The sequence below is a fragment of the Monodelphis domestica genome, chromosome 8, assembly GCF_027887165.1.
Source record: "Monodelphis domestica isolate mMonDom1 chromosome 8, mMonDom1.pri, whole genome shotgun sequence".
NCBI classification, from domain to species: domain Eukaryota; kingdom Metazoa; phylum Chordata; class Mammalia; order Didelphimorphia; family Didelphidae; genus Monodelphis; species Monodelphis domestica.
The window spans coordinates 35808568-35831461 of NC_077234.1; the positions used below are offsets into that span (position 1 = coordinate 35808568).

The 22894-nt window shown below is 38.5% G+C and overlaps 1 protein-coding gene across 13 annotated transcripts in view; it reads left to right on the forward strand.

The window, feature by feature from the left end:
* NLGN1 (neuroligin 1) overlaps nt 1-22894 on the forward strand; it is a 1017320-nt gene that overhangs the window by 248898 nt on the left and 745528 nt on the right.

Sequence of the window (22894 nt, forward strand, 5' to 3'; positions counted from 1 at the left end):
GAGAGAGAGAGAGAAAGAGACAGAGAGAGAGACAGAGAGAGAAAGAGAAAGAGAGACAGAGAGAGAGACAGAGAGAGAGAGAGAAAGAGAAAGAGAGACAGAGAGCCAGAGAGAGAGCCAGAGAGAGAGAGAAAGAGAGAGAGAGAGAGAGAGAGAGAGAGAGAGAGAGAGAGAGAGAGAGAGAGAGAGAGAGAGAGATCCTCAATACAAATGTAAGCTTAGCAAGAACATTGACTGTTACCAGTTTTGGAGTTTAGTACAATGCTGCTTGGCTCATTGAAAGCACTTACTAAAATCTATTTGTTCATCCACTAGAGCAGACTCCATGGCATTGCTATCGGTCCCATGTCCATTAGGATGATCTTACTTCCTAATTCTGTCCTGATGCAGCCATAGAAATTCCTGCTTTTTATCCTGACAGATCTCCAGAAAGCTTGAAGGCATAAACATTCATTTCTACTAATAAATGAAGGCATTTTAGACAAAGTGACAAAATATATGAGAACATATATGTATGTGTATACATATACATGAGATGGATGGAGCTATGAATCAGGATTTTCGTCTTTGGGCTATACTCCAGTGTATGGTGTAGTGTTAAACATTACTGAACACACGTTTCTCTTTAAGACTTGGTGATGAACAAAGCTAGCCCAACTCCTTGCCTTAGGTAGTTCTGGGCTGCTGCCAATTCCAGGTCTGCTGGAACACTAATTGCTTCCAGAACTTGTTTACTCTCGTTAGTTCCAAGCATGGCCCCTCTAGCTCTAGCCTCTGTTGTATTTGTGATCTGCAGCCACATTACCCCTGGGCATCCTTCACCTGTCATAGGATTTTAGCTATAGAGCAGGAAAGCAGCTAACTTTCTGGCCATCTCATTTAAGCCCCTCATTTTCTCATTGAGGAAACTGAAACCAAGGAGGTTAGATGATGTGTCCAAAGTTATAGAGGTAGTAAGTGTCCGAGATGGGATTTAAACCAAGGTTGTCTGGCTCTGGGGCCAGTTTTCCTTCCATAGTACCATGATTCCTTCCCCCCAATTCCCACCTGAGAACAGTACTTTTCTATTGAAGCCATAAAGATTCTTCCTCCAGTCCTCTGGCCATCCAACTCTGACCTTGCAGTAATCTCCTTCACTTTCCTTTGTAGATCTCTGTGACTCAAGGTCCCTGGAACTGTCCCATCCATTGTTTTGACCTAGTTCTCAGTTGTATTTGTCCAAGTCACATTTGTTAGCCAGCTAGTGAAGAAGTCAGTAGTTCTGGGGATATAAAGGAAGCCAAAAGCATGGTCCCTGATGTCAAGGAGCCCCTCGTCTAATGGGGGAGACAGCAAACAAACAATTTTGTACGTGTCTAATATATGTGGGGGGAAAGGAAGTTATTTAGAGGGGAAAGGCCTGAGAAATGGTTGGGGCAGGGATAGAAGGCTTGGAAAGGCCTCCTGTAAAAGAGGAGAACTGAATGTTAAAGGAACCCAGCAAAACTTACAGGCACATATGAGGAGAGAAAGCATTATAACTAGTGAAAAGGCATGGAACTGGGAGATGGAGTATGCCTGTATTCAAGAATAGTATGAAGATCATGACTACTGGATCATAGAGGTGTGAAAAGTAGGAGAATGGATTAGTGGGAAGAGGTCTAGTTGTGAACCACTTTAAAAGGCTAAGAGAGAATTTATATTTAATCTGGAAACTATTGGGGAACTTTGTTCAGTCATTCCAGGCACGTCTGACTCTTTGTGACCACATTTAGGGTTTCCTTGGCAAAGACACTATGAAATGGTTTGCCAGTTCCTTCTCTGGCCCATTTTACAAAGGAGAAAACTGATGTTAAATGACTTGTTTAGGGTTACACAGCTATGAAGTGTCTGAAGATAGATTTGAATTCAGGTAGATGAGTCTTCTCAACTCCAGACAGAGCACGCTATCCACTATACCATCTTGAGCAAGAAATGACACAGTTAGCCTTATTATTATACTTAAGGAAAACCACTTTAGTAACTGAGCAGATTGGATTGAATTGGAGAGAAACTTGAGACAGTGAGATCAACCAGAAAATTCATCTAATAAAGCAGGGCTGATATAATAAGGGCCAACAATAGGACGGTGAGTTTGTAAGTATAGAGAGCGGATGTCTACTAGAGATGCGAAGACAGAAGCTACAAGATGGAAATTGATTGGATATGTGAGATGATTAGATATTTGAGGGAGGAGCCAGTGGTTAAGACTGTTGCAATCGTGAAATTTTATCCTTCTCCTTAATTCCCTCTTGATGGTCTCTCTGACTTTCTATCCTCATTTTCCCCCCACTAGTATTTTTGTGTCCAAGACATAGGCACTAGAAAAAAAGTAAGGCTACTCCAATCATTCCCAAAACTCATTCCTTGTCATTTTCCTTTTGGCTATTATAACTTTTCTTCTTTGATGTGTCTTTAGTTGTTACATGACCTCATGGCATTCAACTGAGGTTCTTCAATCTAGTACCCCAGTGAGTATCTCCCAGTTTGAAAGCCCATGCTTTCTTTTGGGTTGCCCGTTTGCTACAGATTTGTTTTCTCTTTGAAGAAAAACCTCAGCTCTGAAATGATCATCCTATCTTGCCTTCCCTGAGGGGGAAAGGAGCTGAGATGATTAGTTCTGTCTGCATCCCCAGATTTGCTTCACCGAGTTGGGGTGTTACCCAACATCTTTTGAGTCCTGTCGGGCTCAAACCATTTCAGACAATTAAACAACTCACTGAGGATTCTCAGCAAGAGTCAGAAGAGGAATGTTCGTTCTGTTAGAGGGTCTGCTATCTTAGAGAACACAGACAGGACTCATTCTCTGCTACTTTTTGTGCCCATAACTTGGCTCCAGCTAGCGCATACTCACATCCCACCCTCGCATACTAGGTTGCCCATCATTTTATGTCCATTCCAGCCGGCTGCTATTCTGAGTAGAGAGCCAGACTATACATGAATAACCTAAAATTGGACTGCCTAAAAAAGGAATAAAAACATTGAAATTCTCTGCGATCATAATTGTTGTTGCATTTTATTTTTATGTCTCTTAACTTTCCGAAATCCATGAACTGGTCATTCTAGAAGGGGGAAGGTACTTATGTATCCAGGTTGATAGAACACTCTTAATGGCATTTTTAAGTTCCTAACTCTCAAGGTTTAATAATTTAGTTTGGCTAGAAACAACTTATGAATGGCACATAAAGGTAATATATACATCTATTTCCTTCTCAGAACTGATTTTTTTCTAGCCATAGGGCACAATTTGCCTTTTAATCCAAAAAGGTCACTTTTTTATTTTGAGATTTGAATTAAGAATATATGGTAGATCCCGATTTGATGCTGTCATTCCTGACTTGTGAATTCATTTTTAAATGCCTTTTCCCTGCTTCTCCCTTACCTGCAGTCTAATTTATTGAAGTTTTTAAATTAATCACATTTCATTGATATCTTTCATTTTGACACCACCTTCATTTCTGAAGTTATTTTTCATCCCATTCACTATCAAATGAGCCATCCTTTGTAACAAATAATTTTTTAAAGAGAGAAAAATAAGTAGTTCAATAAAACTAGATAATACATCAAGAGAATTTGACAGTATGTGTGATATTATAAACCCATATTCCCTCATCTCAGCAAAGAGAGGAAAGGTACATTTTCTGAATTCTTCTCTACAGCCAAGCTTGGTCTTCTCTAGTGCAACAGTTTCTATTTCTTTTGTTGTTCCTTTTGCTACTGCTTAATTTGTTTACATTGTTGTCATCATTGTTTATTTTGTTTTTCTGGTTCTGTTTATTTCCTTCTTCATCAGTTCAGAAAAATTTCCCCATCCTCAAAATTCTTTCTTATCATTTACAGTGTAGTCATATCCTCATTTGTCTAAGTACCATTCTATGTTAGCCATTCTCCTATCTACTGGCATCTGTCCAAATTACAGAAGCTGGAAAATTGGAAATGACTTAATGATGATCCTCGATAGATGTGTACATATGAAGGTAGCTATGTGGGTCAGTGGATAAAGAGCTGGGTCTGGAGTCTGGAAGATCTAGGTTCAAACCTGACCTCAGATGATTTCTAGCTGTGAGACCCTGGGCTAATCACTTAACCCCTATTGCCTAGCTCTTACCACCCTTCTGCCTTGGAACCAATACTGAGTATCAATTCTAGGACAGAAGAGTCTTTTTTAAAAAGAAAAATGTACATATGATGCTTGGACTTCCCTATTCAAAAAATGCAATCCCTTTGTACAATTCTTTGTAATTGTACCACACTGGTTAGCACATAATAGGCGTTTAATAATTGTTTGTTCATTGGTTGATCTAAGATGATGATTGTGGATGTTGTTCTTTTATTAGTACAGATAGAGAGTCCTGTTGTCTTTGTAGACAGATAGTTGTCTTGAGTGGGTATTGTCCCCTTCCCCTTCCCCCAAATAAGTACCATTTATGGTCAATCTTCTAGTGATAGATAGCTCTTAAGAAATTATATGTCTATAGTTATATACATATATATATATATATATATATTCAAAGGGTCAATGGAGAAGATCAGGAGATATTGGGTTTAATTGCTGGCTCTATTTTTATGTAGATATGCCTTTGTGCATATGTGTATATTTTAATTTGAATTGGTAAGGGAAGACCCATTATTAATGTAGACTAACAACTGTTTTGCAATCTAATAAGTCCTTGAAAGAGTCTTCTAAAGCCCTGGCAGTTTAGTGATTTTTTCAGGGTAACATAATCTACCAATGTCAGATAGCTTGGACTTGTGATTTTATTGATATAAGGACTGTTGCTCAGTGATTTCAGTTGTATCTGACTCTTTATGACCCTCATTTGGGGTTTTCTTGGCAAATATACTAGAGTATTCTGACATTTCCTTCTCTAGTGCATTTTGTCAGATGAAGAAACTGAGGCAAACAAGATTAACTGACTTTTCCAGGATCACCCAGGAAGTAAATGTCTAAGGTCAGATTTGAACCCAGGAAGATGTGCCCTCCTGACCCTGTTCTCTATCAACTATACCACTTAGCTGCCCCCAATATCAAGAGTACTTGCTCTAACAGGCATATTAGTAGTTCTTCTGATAATATCTACAAATTGCTGGGGCCAACACTCCCTGGATCACATGGCCAGGATGTTTCAAAGACCATACTTGAACTGAGAACTTAGTGATTCCAAGATTGTGTTCCCTTAGCCACTATTCTACTATCACTTGTGGTCTCTGTTCATACTAACATTCTGTTATTTTGTATGTACAAGTGTATAGAGAATTCAGACCTTTTTAAGATTCAAATGCTTGATTCAAGTTTTAAATCAAAATGAATTTTCAGAAAAGAGTAAAATCTGTAAAAATCATGCAAGAGGCTATGTATACTTTGGATTCCTTTAGACAAGAGTTCTTCTGCTCCTATTATTTAGTGGGAGAATATCTGTACTGGAGGATACCTTCGAGATCATCTACTCCAACATTCTTTTGATTTTGTCTTTTTTAATATCTGAGAAAACTATATCTGGCTGTGCACCCATTTCTTTTTTTTAAACCCTTACCTTCCATCTTGGATTGGCTCCAAGGCAGAAGAGTGGTAAGAGCTAGGCAATGGGGGTCAAGTGACTTGCCCAGGGTCACACAGCTGGGAAGTGTCTGATGTCAGATTTGAACCTAGGACCTCCCGTCTCTAGGCCTGGCTCTCAATCCACTGAGCTACCCAGCTGCCCCCCATGCACCCATTTCTAATTCCAAATAGTTTCTGGGAGGAGGCAAGACATTCAAAATCTGTTTACTTCAATTTGTTTATCTAGAAAGGAAAGTGACCTTCTAATCAGTTATTTGATTATTAGGAGCTCCTATGTTCTAGGCACTGTGCTGAGTTCCAGGAATACAAAAAGAGACAAAAGACAGTCCTGGCCTTCAGGAAGCTTACAATCTAGTGGGGGAGACAACATACAAACAAATATGGGCAAAGCAAGTTATAAGCAGGATAAATAGGAATGAAGCAAGGGAAAGAATTAAGAGGGCTTGCAAAGGCTTCTCATGGAAGGTAGAATTTTAGTTGAGACTTAAAGGAAGCCATTGGGAATGAAGATGGAAAGCATTGCAGGCCTGGGACACAACCAGAGAAAGTACCTGGAGTTGAGCAATCAAATGTCTTATCTGGGCAGCTAGGCATAGTGGATAGAGTGCCAGGTCTGAGGTCAGAAAAATGAATCTTTTTGAATTCAAATTTGGTCTCAGACACTTGCTACCTGCCTGATCCTGGGCAACTTGTTTACTCCTGTTTGCCTCAGTTTCCTCATCTGTAAAATGATCTGGAAAAGGAAATGGCAAACTTTCCCAGTATATTTACCAAGAAAAACCCAGATATGGTCCCAAAGAGTAAGACATGATTGAAACAAGTGAATGCTAACAACAGAGGCTATTGACAACATATATTATGGAATAGGGTAAAAGAAGCCTGGAAAGTAGGAGAGAGGAAACTTCCAGTGGGAAGCCACTGGAGTTTAAAAAGGGAGAGTGATCTGTACTTTAGTAAAATAATTTTAGTTGCTGAATGAAGGATGGTTTGTAGTTAGGAGAGATCTGAGGCAGGCAGACTCCCCAGAAGGCTATTCCAGTGGTCCAGACACATGATGACCTTTGATACTTACCAACGCTCAACATCTTGGAGATTGTGATCCTATGGAAAAGTCACAAGGGTACTGATGTAGCCTTATTCCAGCGAAGATGTAGTGGGTAGCATGTGGTCTCCCAGCCTCAGTGTCTCCTGCCTCTTCTGCATCTTGGCTGTGTGACCCTGGGGAAGTTATTTAACTTCTTACTCTTCCAGGCAGCTGTCTAAGAGTCCAAGTTGCAGAAATCTAGACAACTAGCATTTCTGAAGCCTTTACTACATTCTAGGCATTTTGCTAAATGCTAGGGATGCAAAGAAAGACAAAAACAGTCCCTTCAGGCCTCAGGGAGCTCACTGTCTACTGGAGAAGGCAGCCTACAAACAACAACTATGGACTGATGGAGCCTTGGATGAGAATTTAGAGGTCCAAGGTCTGAGTCTGAGTTTTGTCCCTTACTAGTTCTAAGACATTAGGAGAGCTTTCTGTGTCTCAGTTTTACCGCCTCTGAAATAGGGTGAATCATGCTTATTCTCTCTTCTTCATAGGTCATTGTGAGGACTAACATGGGGAAATGTATAGGAAGAGTTTTGTGGCCCTAATGTGTTGTGTGAACAATGGGCATCATTGGGCTATTTTTATAGAAGTCCTATAAACTGGCCAAGATTCTTCTTTGGAAGAATCTCAATTGGTATGGCTATTGGGATCACTAATGTGGTTTTGGAAGGGACTTCAGAGGTCACGTCATCCAACTCCCTCATTTTACAGAATAGTAAACTGAGGCCCATCATGATTGTGAATTGCCAAAAGTTCCACAAGTAATAAAGGGCAGCGGTGGAATTTGAATCCATATCATCTAAATTCTAAATCTAGTTCCTTTTCCTCCTGACTTTATAAGCTAGAGCTTTCAAACCTGCTTTAATGTATGTCAATCACAAGAAGGCAGTCAATGGTGTTATGGTATGGATGGATTTTAACACCCAGAGCCCCAAACAGTCAAGTGGATACATTAATAGTGTAGAAGTCATATTCATATCTTTCCATAAATCCATCAGAGGGTCCATCCCACATACTGGGGACTTTCCTCTTTTAATATTTAGTGGATACAAATTTTGTTTACACCATGTCAAAAAGATATATTCACCAAATTGACTTTCAAAATAAACAGCAGACAAAATTGAATAGAGTTTTGGCATTCAGCAAACCCAGTCTTAAATAAGAATTTTTGTCAGAGCTGCTTCTCATTCAAAAGGACAGCTTAGGCTAGATCCTTGCTGGGGGAATTGGAACGATGTGAGTTTGAAAACTGTCTTCTCTGTGTGGCCATAGGCAGGTGATTTAGCCTCAGTTTCCTATCTGTAAAATGGCCTCTATTATCTACTTCTCAGGGTCATTGTGAAGCTCAAAGGAGATAGTGCATGTATGTATGAATTCAAGCATGTGTGAATGCATGCATGTTGTATTTACAAATCTCAAACATGATGCAAATCACTGGTCTTATTCTTTTCATGACTGCATCTTACATGCAAGACCGTGTAAGGGTAAAAAAAATTTATGTCCAGGGCTTTGGACCCTGTCCTCAGAGAGTTCGTATTCTAACATCCTGCCTGAATTGCAACGTTCTTCTTAAATTAGAAGAAGTGATCTTTCTGTTGGGGACCATGTAGATGTGTGAAGGTGACTGGCACATCAATTTATATGAAAAGCACAACTGAATTAATGAGTGGCTGTTTCGGGGGAGATGCAAATGAAGATGATGTTTGGTTCTGTTTTTCACTCACCAAAGCATTTGAACATGTCTTGAAACGTTCAAGAAATGTGCCCTATTCGTGTTGGAGAAACCATACCAGAAATGAACAAACTATATGTGTTGGCTTTATTGCTGGGTCCCACTGCTGTTCTCCACCAACTATCTCCAAGCTCTGCCTCCTCTTCCACCCGGGGACCCCAGTCTCCTGTCTGGTGAAAGTTCTCCATATCTTGTCCAAACTCAGAAATAAAGTGTTGCCCTCTAGTCAACTTTATGCCCTACTGCTGCTTGGGTACCTTTTCCACCTCTCCCCGCTCCACCCACTCTCCCCCATTTTTATTTCTAACTTTGAGACAATAATTAAATACAATACAGGATAAGTCCGTAAGTAGCCTCAATGCCTGATGTAGCCTTCCTGTCTCTTCCCAGGCTGAAACCCCACTTCCTGGTCTCCTCTCTTCTCTATGAGTTGTCTTTTCCTCTTAGGATGAAATCTTCTTGAAGACAGGACAGGGACTGTTTTGTTTTCTAGAGTTGCATCCCTGGGTCTTAGTGCCTGGAACATAGTAAGCACTTAATGCTTTGCATTCATTCCTTTATTCATCCACTTCTCTTGTTGTGCTATGAAGAAATGGATTAAGGATTTACATCCTTCTGTTGTCTGAATACTTCATGGGAGACCAAAATAAATTCCTTAAACTCAACCCCACCCCACACTACTTCTGCCATATTCTTGAATTCTAGATTGTGAGGATCTACTGTTGGCTTTAGTGGTTCTAACATAAACCTAAATAGCTAACTTCTTGGAACCATTATTGGTCCAGAAACCAACTGACAATGACCCTGTATGGAATGATTAGTTTTCTTTTTTTTTTTAAACACTTACCTTCCATCTTAGAATCAATACTGCACATTAGTTCCAAAGCAGAAGAGAAGTAAAACTAGGCAATTAGGGTTAAATGACTTGTCCAGAGTCACATAGCTAGGGAGTAGCTGAGATCAGATTTGAACCCAGGAATTTCTGTCTGTAGATCTGGCTCTCAACCTGCCGCCCCCAGAATGACCAATTTTAAAAGACACCAGAAGCAAATTGAAATTAGGATACAGCCAGGCATATTGGAATAGCAGTGTTCAGCGGTTACTATAGAAAATTCCTTCCCCCTAGATCTAAACAGAGTCTTTGGAACTCTCAAATGTTCAATATACCCTAACGGAGCTCTGATCACATCGATCTGGTTACTCCTTCCACTGAGGGGAATTACAGTCTATCCATGGCTAGTCATCTTGTTGCAGTCTTGCAATCGAGTATCCAATAGGCTCAAGGTATTTCTTGCTTTCTTTTGATACCATAAGAATAAAAGGGGAGCATGCAGGCAACCTGAGAGTTGTCACTTGATTTTGCCCTACTACCAGCCTATTGTTCTTTTTGCACATACTTTTCATAGGTAGTATCTTTGACCTTGCTTCTTTCTTTCACTTGTGTTTGTGTGTGTGTGTGTGTGTGTGTGTGCGTATGCACACATGAGCTATGAGTGCTGCAATCTGCTTACCACCATGAATCTCTCCCATATCTTTTGTAGAATTTCAATTTCAATTCTTTGGATAGAACCAATGATTTTTAAAAAGCTGCTAAACAATGAGATTCCAAACACTATAAAGACTAACTATAATGTACCATGACTTGTGGCCATTCAATACCACCAGAAAAAATACTGGTGCTTAAAAAAATTTACCTTTATTTTAGGGAGAAATTTGTAGTTATTAAAAGAGTTTTTACATTTTTCAGAAGTTATCTGGTTCTCTTTACTCTTTCTATTCAACTATTGTTTTGACACATTGATCATTTGCATTGTTTAATGACCATTACCTATCTATCCATCCATCTGTCTGTCTATCATATATCTATGTATACCCATCCATCCATCCATCCATCTATCTATCTATCTATCTATCTATCTATCTATCTATCTATCATCTATCTATCTAGTTATCTATCTATCTTCTACCCATCTATCATCTATTTAGTTAATAATTCATCTATCTATCTACCCATCATCTATCTATCTATCTATCTATCTATCTAGTTATCTATCTATCTTCTACCTATCTATCAGCTATTTAGTTAATCATTCATCTATCTATCTACCCATCATCTATCTATCTATCTATCTATCTATCTATCTATCTATCTATCTATCATCTTCTATCTATCTAGTTATCTATCTATCTTCTACCTATCTATCAGCTATTTAGTTAATCATTCATCTATCTATCTACCTATCATCTATCTATCTACCTATTATCTATCTATCTATCTATCTATCTATCTATTCATGTATCTAGCCATCCATCCTTCTCTCCCTCCCTCCCTACCTATCTGTTTATCCATCCATCCATCCATCTATCTATCTATCTATCTATCTATCTATCTATCTATCTACTTTTGTCTCTATCTCTATGTATGTATGTATCTATCTATATTCTATCTATCTATTCATGTATTAAACATATATCACCTGTTTAGAAATATTTCTATCTTTATTTTTCTATATAGATAGACTTCTATTGCCTTATCTTTCATGTATATATAGATATTTTTATCCATTCTGTATTTTGATATGTTTATAGCTCCCATTTCTCTCCCTCTATCTCATCTATCTTGATACATCTTTGTCTGTCTTCTATCTAGTTATATTTCTCTCCACACAATATTTATATAGGTGCACCTCTATTGAGATACATCTCTGGCTACCATTTCTCTCAATACTCTTCTATCAGCCTATCCTCTATAGAGATGGCATGGCGAACGCAGAGTGACAAACTCCTTTGAAATGTAAAACTCTGGAGTGAGGCTGAATCAAGATTAAAATATAACTTGGAAATAAATGTCAAACAAAATAAATAAAAAATATAATACAACACAGATAATGGTAATTTGTAGATTCCTAATTTAATATGCTGCAGCCAGGATCCATTTCTCTTTGAATTTGACACCTCTGTTACAATGGATAGAGAACTGACATCAAAGGTAGGATGACCTGACTTCTATTTCAGCCTGTGACACATTCTCTCTTTTTGAACCTGGGCAAGTCATTTAGACTCTAAGAGCTGTAACCAACTCTCTATGACTATGTAAGTTGTAGAGAAGATATCATCGCTCATTGGCAAAAGGAGCTTTTTCTCTTTGAAATTTTTAAGACCAGTGAAATCATAAGTCTAGTCCTTATCCTTTGTTATCACATATATAGTTATATTTATATTCCAGGACTCTAAGCACTCTAGCCAACTATCTAAGACTATATAAGTCAGAGAGAAGAAGAAAGGGCTCTTTCTATTAGAAGTCTCCAAAACCACTGAACTCCTAAGTCTAGTCCCTGCCCTTTATTACTATCCATATAATTATGTTTATATTCCAGCTTTATATGTTGTCCATTCAAATGCACATCCATAGCTTTGGAAGTGACCGCTAAAGTAACAGAAAGCTCAACAATCTAATAACAAAGCCTCCAGTATATTGGTGCTTCATTCTACTGCTGTTCTCTAGGATTTAGCCCTTCCTTGTAAGAACTTGTAGATAACTAAAAATATATTTTTTGCCAAATTATTTAAAATTTTAATCACTTTGGATGATTTCTCTTCTCAAGAATATTGCACACATCCCTGCCTGTGAGGCAGCTTGGAGAATTGTTTTTTACATAACAAAAAACAGATGCAGTGTGGTGGAGAGAAGCCCCTTTTGCACCTATATTTGAAATGATGCTGTTAACAGAACCTATCAGAGGCAATGGAAATCAGAGCACATTTTGGTTCTCTGTGCTAAGCCATCACTACCTTTTTATGGCACACTGCCCCTGAAAGTGAAGACAATTTTAATGCCGACATCAGAGTCCTTAACTAAGAAATAAGAGTGCTGAGTCTCTGACAGATAGAACCTGGACTGTGTTTCTGGGGCCCTCTGGACTGTTTGCCTGCCAACAGCCCCAACTCTTGGCCACAAGCCTAGGCTCATTGCTGCCAGCCTTATCACTTCTCTGTGGACTTTATATTTTAATACAAAACCCCAAAATGCATTGATGTAGTCAGAACAGAGCATTAGACTCCCTGGTTATGGTGAAGGAACCTGATTCGAATCTCCCACTGAAGTTTTAAAGGTCCTTTTCCCCTCCTCTAAACTGGTCTTTCTTTTTCTTCTCCCTTTTAAGATGCTTCTCTGGCTCAGTGTATGCCCTGTATGGGGTCCTAATTTTTGGTTTGTTGGGAATGGGGGTTAGTCCTTCTCTGGTTGTTGTTAAAATAGCCCAGTGGTCTACGCATATCCTGTGAGTGGGGTTTTGTGTGATGGTGTCCATACATTTGGGGGCATATGATTTCCTTGGGTTGCACATATCTGAATAGTGCTGTGACAGTGGAACGCCTAACTTTCTTGCCTTATCTTCCAACCTCATCCTAGAAGTGAGGCTCAAGGCTTTCCAGAAGAAAGATGCTGATGGTAGAACCATCATTTGTGCCTCCAGCTTCCTTCTCCTTCTTCTGCTTCCCCCCATTTTTGTGGTTGGATTTGTCTTTGGGATGTTTCTGTCTTATACACACCCTATACCATGCCACGCCATGTCACATAACTTTGCACATAACTGTCACTTTTCTCTAGCTGCAGTTTTGGCTTTTTGTGGCTACTGATGCTTTGAATCTTCACAGAAATCATTTGATGGTTTTCCTGGGTATCCATCACTAGACTTTTCCTTCCTACTGTGTAGACAGTAGAAATCTCTTAAAAATTCACCATCAAAATATGACTTTTGAGATCATCTAGTCCAGTGGTGTCAAACACAAATAGAAATGGAGCCCTACAGGCCTAGAGATGGGAGGTCCTAGGTTCAAATCTGACCTCAGACACTTCTCAGCTGTGTGACCCTGGGCAAGTCACTTGACCCCCACTGCCCAGCCCTTACCACTCTTCTGCCTTGGATACAATACACAGTATTGACTCCAAGACAGAAGGTAAGGGTTTAAAAAAAAAAAGAAATGGAGCCCTACAGGAACATATTCACTTAGAAAACCTCAAATTAGCATTATTCAAATTGGACCATATTTTTATTTATTTTGCTAAACATTCCCCAATTACATTTTAATCTGGTTCTCCAACATAAGGAGGGATCTAGAGTTTGACACAACTAATCTAATTCAATTGTCTCATTTTTCAGATGGGCATACTAAGGTCTAGAGGTTAAGTGACTTGTCTGAGGTCACAAGATCCAGGAATAAAACTGAAAATCTCTCCATTTGTATCTCCTACATCATGACCTCAAATTACACATGTCACCTGGGAGGTCCCTTTGTTTTTCTCTTCTTTCATGACTTTGGCTAGAATCTATTTTCTGTCTGGTGACAGGAGGGAAGTTGAACACAGGGAGGATACTTTTTTTAAGGGGGATGAGGGCAAGCAGCCCCAAGTCCTGAATGATGAGGCGTATGTGTCGGGGGGTAGGTTAGCACAGTGACAAGGGAGCTAGAGCTGTTGGACTGCCACAGTGTATGGAGTGTGCCTGGACCAACGGGAACTTTAATCAATGCTTAGCTGCCAAGATGAAACTATTTTTCTACTATTGGTTGCTAGGTGGGAAGCACTGGAAAATTGGCAAGAGAAGAAAATGCTCTGTGGAGTCATATTAAAACTGGCATCTAAAAAGCTTGGGACTTTAGAGTTTGGACTCTTTTTCTTCATGCCTTTCATTCCTAAGTAGAACCACAAGAAAGAGGTGTGCCATCAACCTGCTTGCCTTCCTGTCGGTCAAATGGACAAAAATGATTTTATGTTTCTTTGACCTGACTGTTGCAGTCCCACTCTGATGTCGTTCTTCGAGCCATTTGACAGCTTGGAAGAAAGGAGGGATGGAGAAAAGATTGAAAAAAAGAGGGAAGATATGATAGGGGGAAGAATGAGAAAGGAAAATTGGCTATATGCTGGAAGGAGAGCAAGAATAAGCATTCAGAGTATTGGGTTACAATTCTCTTGGTGCTGGGGGCATCATGATGTCATGAGGTCAGAATGGGAAAGGAGAGAACCTAAGACTTGGATTCAGGAAGACTGGCATCTCCCTCCTATAAAGAATGGAAAATAATTGCATTTACCTCATGTGGTAGTTGGGAGGATCAAAGAAGAAATAAATGTAAAATGCTTTGAAAACCTTAATATGCTATTTAAATGTAGTTATTGTTACTCATTATTATTATTACTATGTCTCTGTTAAGTTAAAAAAATCATTTGTTTAATCAATCAAAAAATCATTTATTGTTGGTGCTTAGTCCTTTTCAGTTGTGTCCAACTCTTCCCAATCCTTTTGGGGATTTTCTTGGCAGAGACACTGGAGTGGTTTGCCATTTCCTTCTCTAGCTAATTTTACAGATGAGGAAGTTGAGGCAGAGTTAAGTGACTTGCCCAGTGTCACACAGGTATGAAGTATTTAAGGCTGGATCCAACTCAGGTCTTTCTTATTCTAGGCCCAGTACTCAATACACTGTGCCATCTATTTGCCCCATTTATTAACCCCTTACTATTTATTAGAAACTACAGAATACTGAGGATATAAAGGAAAAGCTTATGCTGTCAGGGGAAAGATATTCTAATAGGGGTGACAAATCTTCCCTAAAGAGTTTAATTTAAGATATTTATGAGAGAGGGACAGCTGGGTGACTGAGTGAATTGAGAGCCAGGACTAGAGATGGGAAGTCCTGGGTTCAAGCCTTGCCTCAGACACTTCATAGCTGTGTGACCCAGAGCAAGTCACTTTACTCCCATTGCCTAGCCCTTTCTACTCTCTACCTTGGAAACAATACTTAGTACTGATTCTAAGATGAATGGTAAGGGTTTAAAAAAAAAGATCTATATGAGAGGTAAGGTGAGAAGAGAAGACACCAGCAGGGAACAGGACTTAGAGATACTTCTTGCAGAAGATGATGTTTGAGCTAAAAATTGGTGGAAGCCAGGAATTCCAAGTAGGAGGGTGGATGGGAAGAAAATTCCAGGGATGTAGCACAGCTAGTACAAAGGCATGAGAGGTGGGAATATTGTGTGTGAGAAATTGGAAGCAGGCTAATATCCCTGCACCCATAGTGTGTCTAGAGTGGAGCAATAGATAAGAAGAGAAAAAAGTGAGAAAAGATCTAGATTATGAAAGTTTTTAAATACTCCAAAGAAAAGTTTACAGCTGAGCCTAGAAATCTTGGAAAACACTTATTAAACACCTACTATATGCCAAGGACTTGGCTAGGCATTAAGGATAAAAACATAAAGAAAAATGATAGCTTTAGTGCCCTCAGCATTCTACTAGCAGGAAACAACCTAAGTTAAGACAAAATACTGATAAAATAAGTACAAAGTGATGGCATAGGGGAGGTCTGAAAATAGGGGCATCTGGAAATAACTCCTTTCAGAGATAGCATTTGATCTGATTCTTGAGGAAAGTTAGAGACCTGAAAAATGTTGAAAATAAACTATAATTGAAGATTTTCTAATTTTAAACCAAGTTGACCCTTAAAATGGAGTTGAGGCAGTAGGGAGTGTTGTGGGGCAGAGTGGGAAAAGGTTTGGTCAGGGATATGAGCGGATATGAGACATCAAGGGAAGAGTAAGAGGCATCAAAGCCAATTTTGCTTATTTCTCCATTTTCTTAACGACCTCTTTGTCAAGGAGACTTTGGAAACATTGAACAAAAAAAAATTTGCTCACAAATATATAGGGAGATAGCAACTGTCAAGGTAGCAAAAAATATTCCACTAAATGCAAAAGGCTTAAAAATAGTTTGCTAAACACTGCAGGCAGAGATGAAAACGGAACAGGGCCTGCCCTCAAGGAATTGGCATCCTATTGACTTGAAGATGGTTCTGCAGAACACTTATAAAAGTAGCACATAATTCTAGGAGTTAATTACTGGTATTTCTTTATCTATTCCCTCCAGATAACAATCTTTGGACAACCAGTACAATTGTTAAATCTAGTTTTACAGTGGACTATGTGGGCAGATTTGTTTCCTCCCCTAGTCAAAAGGATGGAATGAGAGAGAAAAAATAATCATAGATCACAAATATAGAACTAGAAATAACACAGTCTTAGAGGTCATCTAGTCTAACTTTCTTTTATTTTCAGATATAGAATCTGATGTCCAGATGTGGGCAATGATTTGCTCAAAGTTAAAAAGGAATAAATAGAAAAACTGTTATTTGAACTCTGACTCCACCATTTCTATGCAAGTAAAATATTTGTATCATCAATCAGCTCTAGGGTAAAGAGTTCAAATCCAAAGACTTGGGCTCAAATCTCATATTTGATTTTGTGTCTTTGAAAGTACAGGCAGGTCAGAAACTCAGAGAAATGCATCTCTGGACCTTAATTTCCTCATTTATAAAGGAGGGAATCAATCTAGATTACCTCTAGTATCTCTTCCAACTCTAAATATATAATCTGCTGTGATTTTTCTTAGATTGTGCCCCTTGGATGGTTGTCACATTTTGATCCTGCCATTTTACTCTAGAATTGACAATAAAAATTAAATCCTGAAAAGACACAAGAAACATGGATGCTGGCTATATTCATGTATCTGGTGAATGCTCTTGTGGCAGATGGATTAGAATTGCTCTTCTTAGACTAAGGAAATAGCACTAATAGCAATAAGTGGATACTAGGAAAGAGGGAAATTTTGCCTTAATGTTAGGATAACATTCCTAGCAAGTAAGGAATCAAAACATGGAATGGAATGACTCAGGCAATTGTTGGTTTCCTTTTCCTGGAGGTCAAGTAAAGTCTGAATGCTTACTTATTCGGTATTTTGTAGTAGGTCTCCTTTTGGACCAGTGACCAAGATCCCTTGCAATTCTAAAGTTCTATAATTCTGATTTCTAAGATCTCTTCTATGATATTTTGATTTTATCTTCCCATTTTCCCTCCAAAATATTTTATATTTCGAAGTAGAAGGGAACTTAGAAGAGTTTGAGTCTGACTCACTCATTTTATTGATGAGGAAATTTGAGCCCCAGAGAATTTGCTCAGGGTCACATAGTCAATAAGAAAATGAGATCCTCTGGACTCCAAGTCCAGTGTTCTATTTATTATGGCATGCTAACTACTGGTAAATTCACCATAGTTCCAGCCAACAAGACAGCCTGCTTTTCTTCAACTATACTTAATAGGTTCCGTTCTCAGTGTTCTTGTGTATCTTCCATCAATCCATTCCATCTGTCCAACCATCCTTCAAGGCTCTTCTTAGATCTGTATCTCCTACATGAATCCCAATTTGGATAATTCAATCTAAGTGATCTTATTCCCAAAATTCTTATTAATTTGCCTATTCTGGCAAACCTTGTAGTAGAGGTACTTTATTTATATCTTGTACCCCTTGTAAGATTGTAACTTCTCAAGGTTGGTTGTCATAATTTATTGTTTTTATTCCACAAGATAGTAAATTTCTCAAGGTTGGGTGCCTTAATTTGTTGTTTTTATTCTACCAAAGGGTCACACTTTTCCTGTCCCTCTTTCCTCCTCAGCTATTCTCAGACTAACATGATGTGCATCTAGAAGACACTTAATCAGTGTTTGTTGAATGAATAAAGGGATCTCCAAAGAGCACCTGATTTGTAATCAGAAGAGTTGGGTTCTAATCTCATCAATTTCATATTCAGCAAATCACTCTACTTCTCTTGGCCTCATATTTATTATTTGCACATTAAAGAAGTTGGACTAGATCAAGAACTCTTAACTTTGTATCATGTACCTCTGGTATGTTGGTGAATTCCTATGGAGCCCTGCTCAGATTAAATCCACAATATTACAAGGGAAACCAGTTATATTGAAATTGTTGTTGGTTAGTCTTTTCAGTTGTGCCAACTCTTAGTGATTCCATTTGCAGTTATTTTTTTGGCAAAGGTACCCGAATGGTTTGCCATTTCCTTCTCCATTTTCATTTTATAGATAAGGCAAGTGAGAAGAGTTAAGTGACTTATCCAAGATTACAAATTAGTAAATGTCTAAATCCAGATTAGAACCCCAAAAGGTGAGTCTCAATGCCAAGCCCAGCACTCTACCCATTTAATTACTTAGTTGCTCACTATATTGAAAGAGTTATCTACCTATGTATCTATCTACCTATATTTACTTCTCAATTAATTTTATAGTATCTAAATTAATTTATATTAAAGGATTTAAGAAATCCTAGAGAGGATTTCTAGGGCCCCTTTCAGATCTAAATTTATCATTCAGTGACCTCCAATATCTTTTTTTTTCTGTATTGATTTATGACCCTAAGCAACAAGAAAAATCCTACAATCTTATAAAAATAAATACAAAAGAAGGCTGTCTGTGCATCTTTTGCATGGAAAGCTCTGGCTTTCCAAGGGCAAAATGAATAGGGTACATAATACTTCCCTCGTTAAAAAAGGGCCACCCACTGCCATAGGCTGGATGAGTGTAATTCCCACTGACAACCAGCGATTGAGGGATGTGTACAAGGCCAATTGCTCAGACTTGGCCTGCCTGTTTTTTCCATCTATTTGGCTCTGCACATTTAGAGCTGTGTTTATTTGCATGAGACTGGATTAGGCCAGAGCTGATTTAAAGTGGTCAAAACAAGCATCTGACTCTGAGGAGTGCAGATGGGATTTTGGAGACCAGTCTAGGACACTTAGTTGGAAATACAAAAGCCTAAAAGAGAGATAGAGAACACAAAGTGTAACAGCTAAAATTGGAATGTACCCAAGGAACATCTGTCAAGAGTAGATGATGGTGGGATGACCAAAAAGGTCTTTTGGTTTGGATAGTAGGAGAGACCTGAGAACATCCCAGGGAAAGAGAGGAAGTCAAATCCATAAGAATGTGTTGATTTGGAGAGAATCTTGGATTTGGAAATGATGGACCTGGGTTCAAATTTTAAATACTGCTTTTAACTTCTTGTGTTACCTTGGGAAAGTCATATAATCAACAAACATCTTAAGTGCCAAGCTCAGCCCTGCTATACAACAGTGAAGCGTTCCTTGCCCTCAAGGAGCTTTCCTTTTAATAGTTTTTCTTGGGTTGTTAACCTTCTTTTTGCCAAATATCCTTTTGGCATTCTGTTGAAGATTATGGCTCTCTTCTCACAATGATAATGTTTAATACATGAGAGAAAATATTTAGGATTACAGAAGAAATGAGTTATATTGCTATATAGTATGGCACAGTAGAATTTATTTTTATTCACTTGTATCTGGTTCTTCATGACCACATTTTGGGTTTTCTTGGCAATGACACTGGCATGGTTTGTCAAATCGCTCTTTGGATTATTTTACACATAAGGAAACTGAGGCAAACATGGTTAAGTGACTTGCCCAGTGTCACAGTTATTAAGTGCCTGAGGTGGGATTTGGACTCAGGTCTTCCTGACTTGGAGGTTTTATCCACTGAACTACTTAGTTTCTGAATGTATAGAAAATAGTCTCCTTAAAAGCCTTAAACAGAGATTGAATGGAAATTGTTGCTGTTATTATACAAATGCAATTCCTTAAAAGAAATTAATTAAAAAATGGCTAAGTAAGCCTCAGCACAGAGAAGGACCAAAGTGAATAATCCCAGGTTTTTTGCCAAATTATGGACTATTTTGATAAGCAAAATTCATCCCTTTTGGCTGTGTTACTAATGAGTCCTTAAGGACCTAAATATTCTGAAAGAACATAGCTCTGGTATATACTGAGAACCCCAAAGGATTAACTGTCTCACTGGGAAGAATCTGCTTAGTAAAGATACTGGTTTATGGCCACTGTCAAACAAAGAATACCTTGATCCAGCCAAATTCCATTCCTTTGTAAGGTCAATCAGATAGAAATGTACCTAGGGCTAGGCAACTAGAACCTTGAATCAGAGTACTGAAATTTAGAAGGCATTGAAAACAGTCATTCAGAAGTGGGGACTTACAAATCAGTTTTCAGAAGTAATTCATTAAAAAAGGAAACCAGCAGATGCTTGCAATTCAGGTGATCAAATCCTCTTTGTCTCCCCATTTCCCTTTCAAGGCAGATCAACCAAGAGGTATATTGGTAATCCCTTACTACTTATCTCATCCGAACTCATCTTAAAAAGTTGAGGATGTAGCCCAGGTTTTTTTTTCTCTGATTTTTGTGCAGTTTGTTCCAGGACAAAAAAGGGGGGGCAATTAGATACATTTTTATTCTTTTTAATCTACTCTGATTGTAGTATTGTTACATTCTGTATCTGATGTGTCTACTTTTTGGTGATGGGTAAGTGGTCTGCATATTATCAGTCTCTTAAAATCTCTAAAAGCATCCTTGATGATAGGAGGGGTCCTCCTATGAAGGTAAGTTAGAGGGTAATCATTAGTATTTAAACATAATCTAAAATATTTTAATTACTCATTAGGCTTTGATAACATTCCTGAAAAAGGCAACAAGGAAATGGCAATGAAGAGAATCCATTAGCAAAATGCTCAGGTAAATAAAAAAAATATGGGAGGGGGGACCCACACAACTTTTAGTGTCTCTGGCTCCAAATGGAAACTCTGCCAATATTTAAATGTAATTAAATAATCAAACAATAAAGGCACATTTCTTGAGCCCTTACTCTGTGCCAGGTACTTCTAATAGGCGGATGCTGATTATAATACCAAGACAAAAAAGAGTCTGTCCCACCTCTCAGGAAACTTACATTTTACTGTACTGGAAAAACAACACGGGTCTTCTGTCTTTGCAAGCTTGTGAGAGAAATCCTGCCCTCATGATAGATGACAGATTTTTGGATTAGGAGTCAGAGTCCTAGTTTTATTAATATTGCCTCTCTTACCTCCAGTAATCCATTCTGAGTTTCAACAGCTTCATTTTTGACTAAAGGGATAGAATTAAATGTTATCCAAGTTATGTTCAAGCTCAAAAATTCTCCTAAGATGAGGAGGAGCAAGGGCATAGAAATAATGGGCTGAGGGCCAAGAGTTGATCTCAGTTAACTGACAGGCATCATGTCACTTCACCTCTGTGGTCCTCCTAAATTTCCACATCTGCAAAATGCTCTTCTAGTTCTGAATCCCTCTTCCTTGGCTCCTGTGACTAAAGCAAGGGTTAAATTCTCTCTGCCTTTTTTGATGCCTATTTCACTGACTCACCAGCCAGCATTCTAGAAGGGAGTGTGAGTTGACGACTTCATTTCATGCATGGATTTAATGTAGCATGGGCTTGTCTCATTTGTTGCAACAGTTTAAATGCCATCTTTAATGTTTTGCTTTTATGCTATGACTCCCCCCCCCCACCTTTTCCCCCGTGTTCCAAAAAGAAAAAAAAATACTTGCAGCAAAATGTTCCCCAATTTCTGCAGTGAATGAAGGGATAGGATTTCTTTAAAGATGACTAAGGATGGTTTTTTGATTTAACCATGGTTTCATGTTAGTTGATCTTAGCTGGATCTGCCAATATATGATTTTCTACCATTTATAATTCTAAGCAGTTGTCATACACAATGATGCTATCTTGAATCCATAGCAATGTAAGCAATAACAACATGGTGGTTTTCATGTGGATAATTATGTGGGATTGATATATTTCATTAATATTGAGACTAATGTTACCTTTTCTAAGGCAATATATGGGTGATAGATTTAATTTGTGAGTGAAATTGGGAATTAGTTTAAGACTGAAAAAAAGTCATATTATGGCTTATATTTTTTGTATCATTCTATGGGAAACTCTTGAGGATCACACCTTCAGTAAAACCTATCCAAACTCATCAGCTCTGCATTCTGGACTAGACATAATCTTCTATTAAAAAATACCCTTACCTTCCATCTAAGAATCACTTAAATATCTGTCCTAAGGTAAGGTATAAGGACTAAGCAAGAGGGGTAAAGTGACCTGCCTAGGGTCACTCAGCTAGGAAGTGTCTTAGATGAGATTTGAACTCAGGACTTGTCATCTCTAGGTCTGACCTTCAATCCACTGAGTCACCTAGCTGATCTCCCAAATATAATAATCTTATTGTGTAGTTAGACCCATTGAGTCAGTACTAAAACTCCTGATTTAGTGTTTCCTTGCAAATTCTCCAATAGTGGAAGTTGATGGAGTGCTGTTCCATGGGAATTATTCCATTTTGTTGAAGTAGTGATAGGCATCCTGACTTAGAAATATCAAGAGGTCCTGGGTAGTGCCATTGAAAGCACCCTTTCAGCTTTAAAATCTGGTCCTTCTAGCTTCCTAGGTCAATGGGCAGGGAGTATGTGTGTTGGCAGTTGTGTGTGGAGGAGAAGGATATTAAAGATTTGGGCATAACCCCTACTATGTTCCTACAAACCCAGAGTTGGTTGCTGTATGTAAATGGAATCTTAGTATCTATATACATTAATAAATAACCATAGACTGACCTTTCCTATTGACTTTTCTGAATCAAAGGTCCATTGCTTTCAATATGGTTGCTGTCCAATTCATTCTGATTGTGTCCCAGAAACTGTGCTAAGTTCTAGAAATAGAAAGAAAGGCAAAAAAATAGCCCTTGCCTTCAAGGAGCTCATATTCT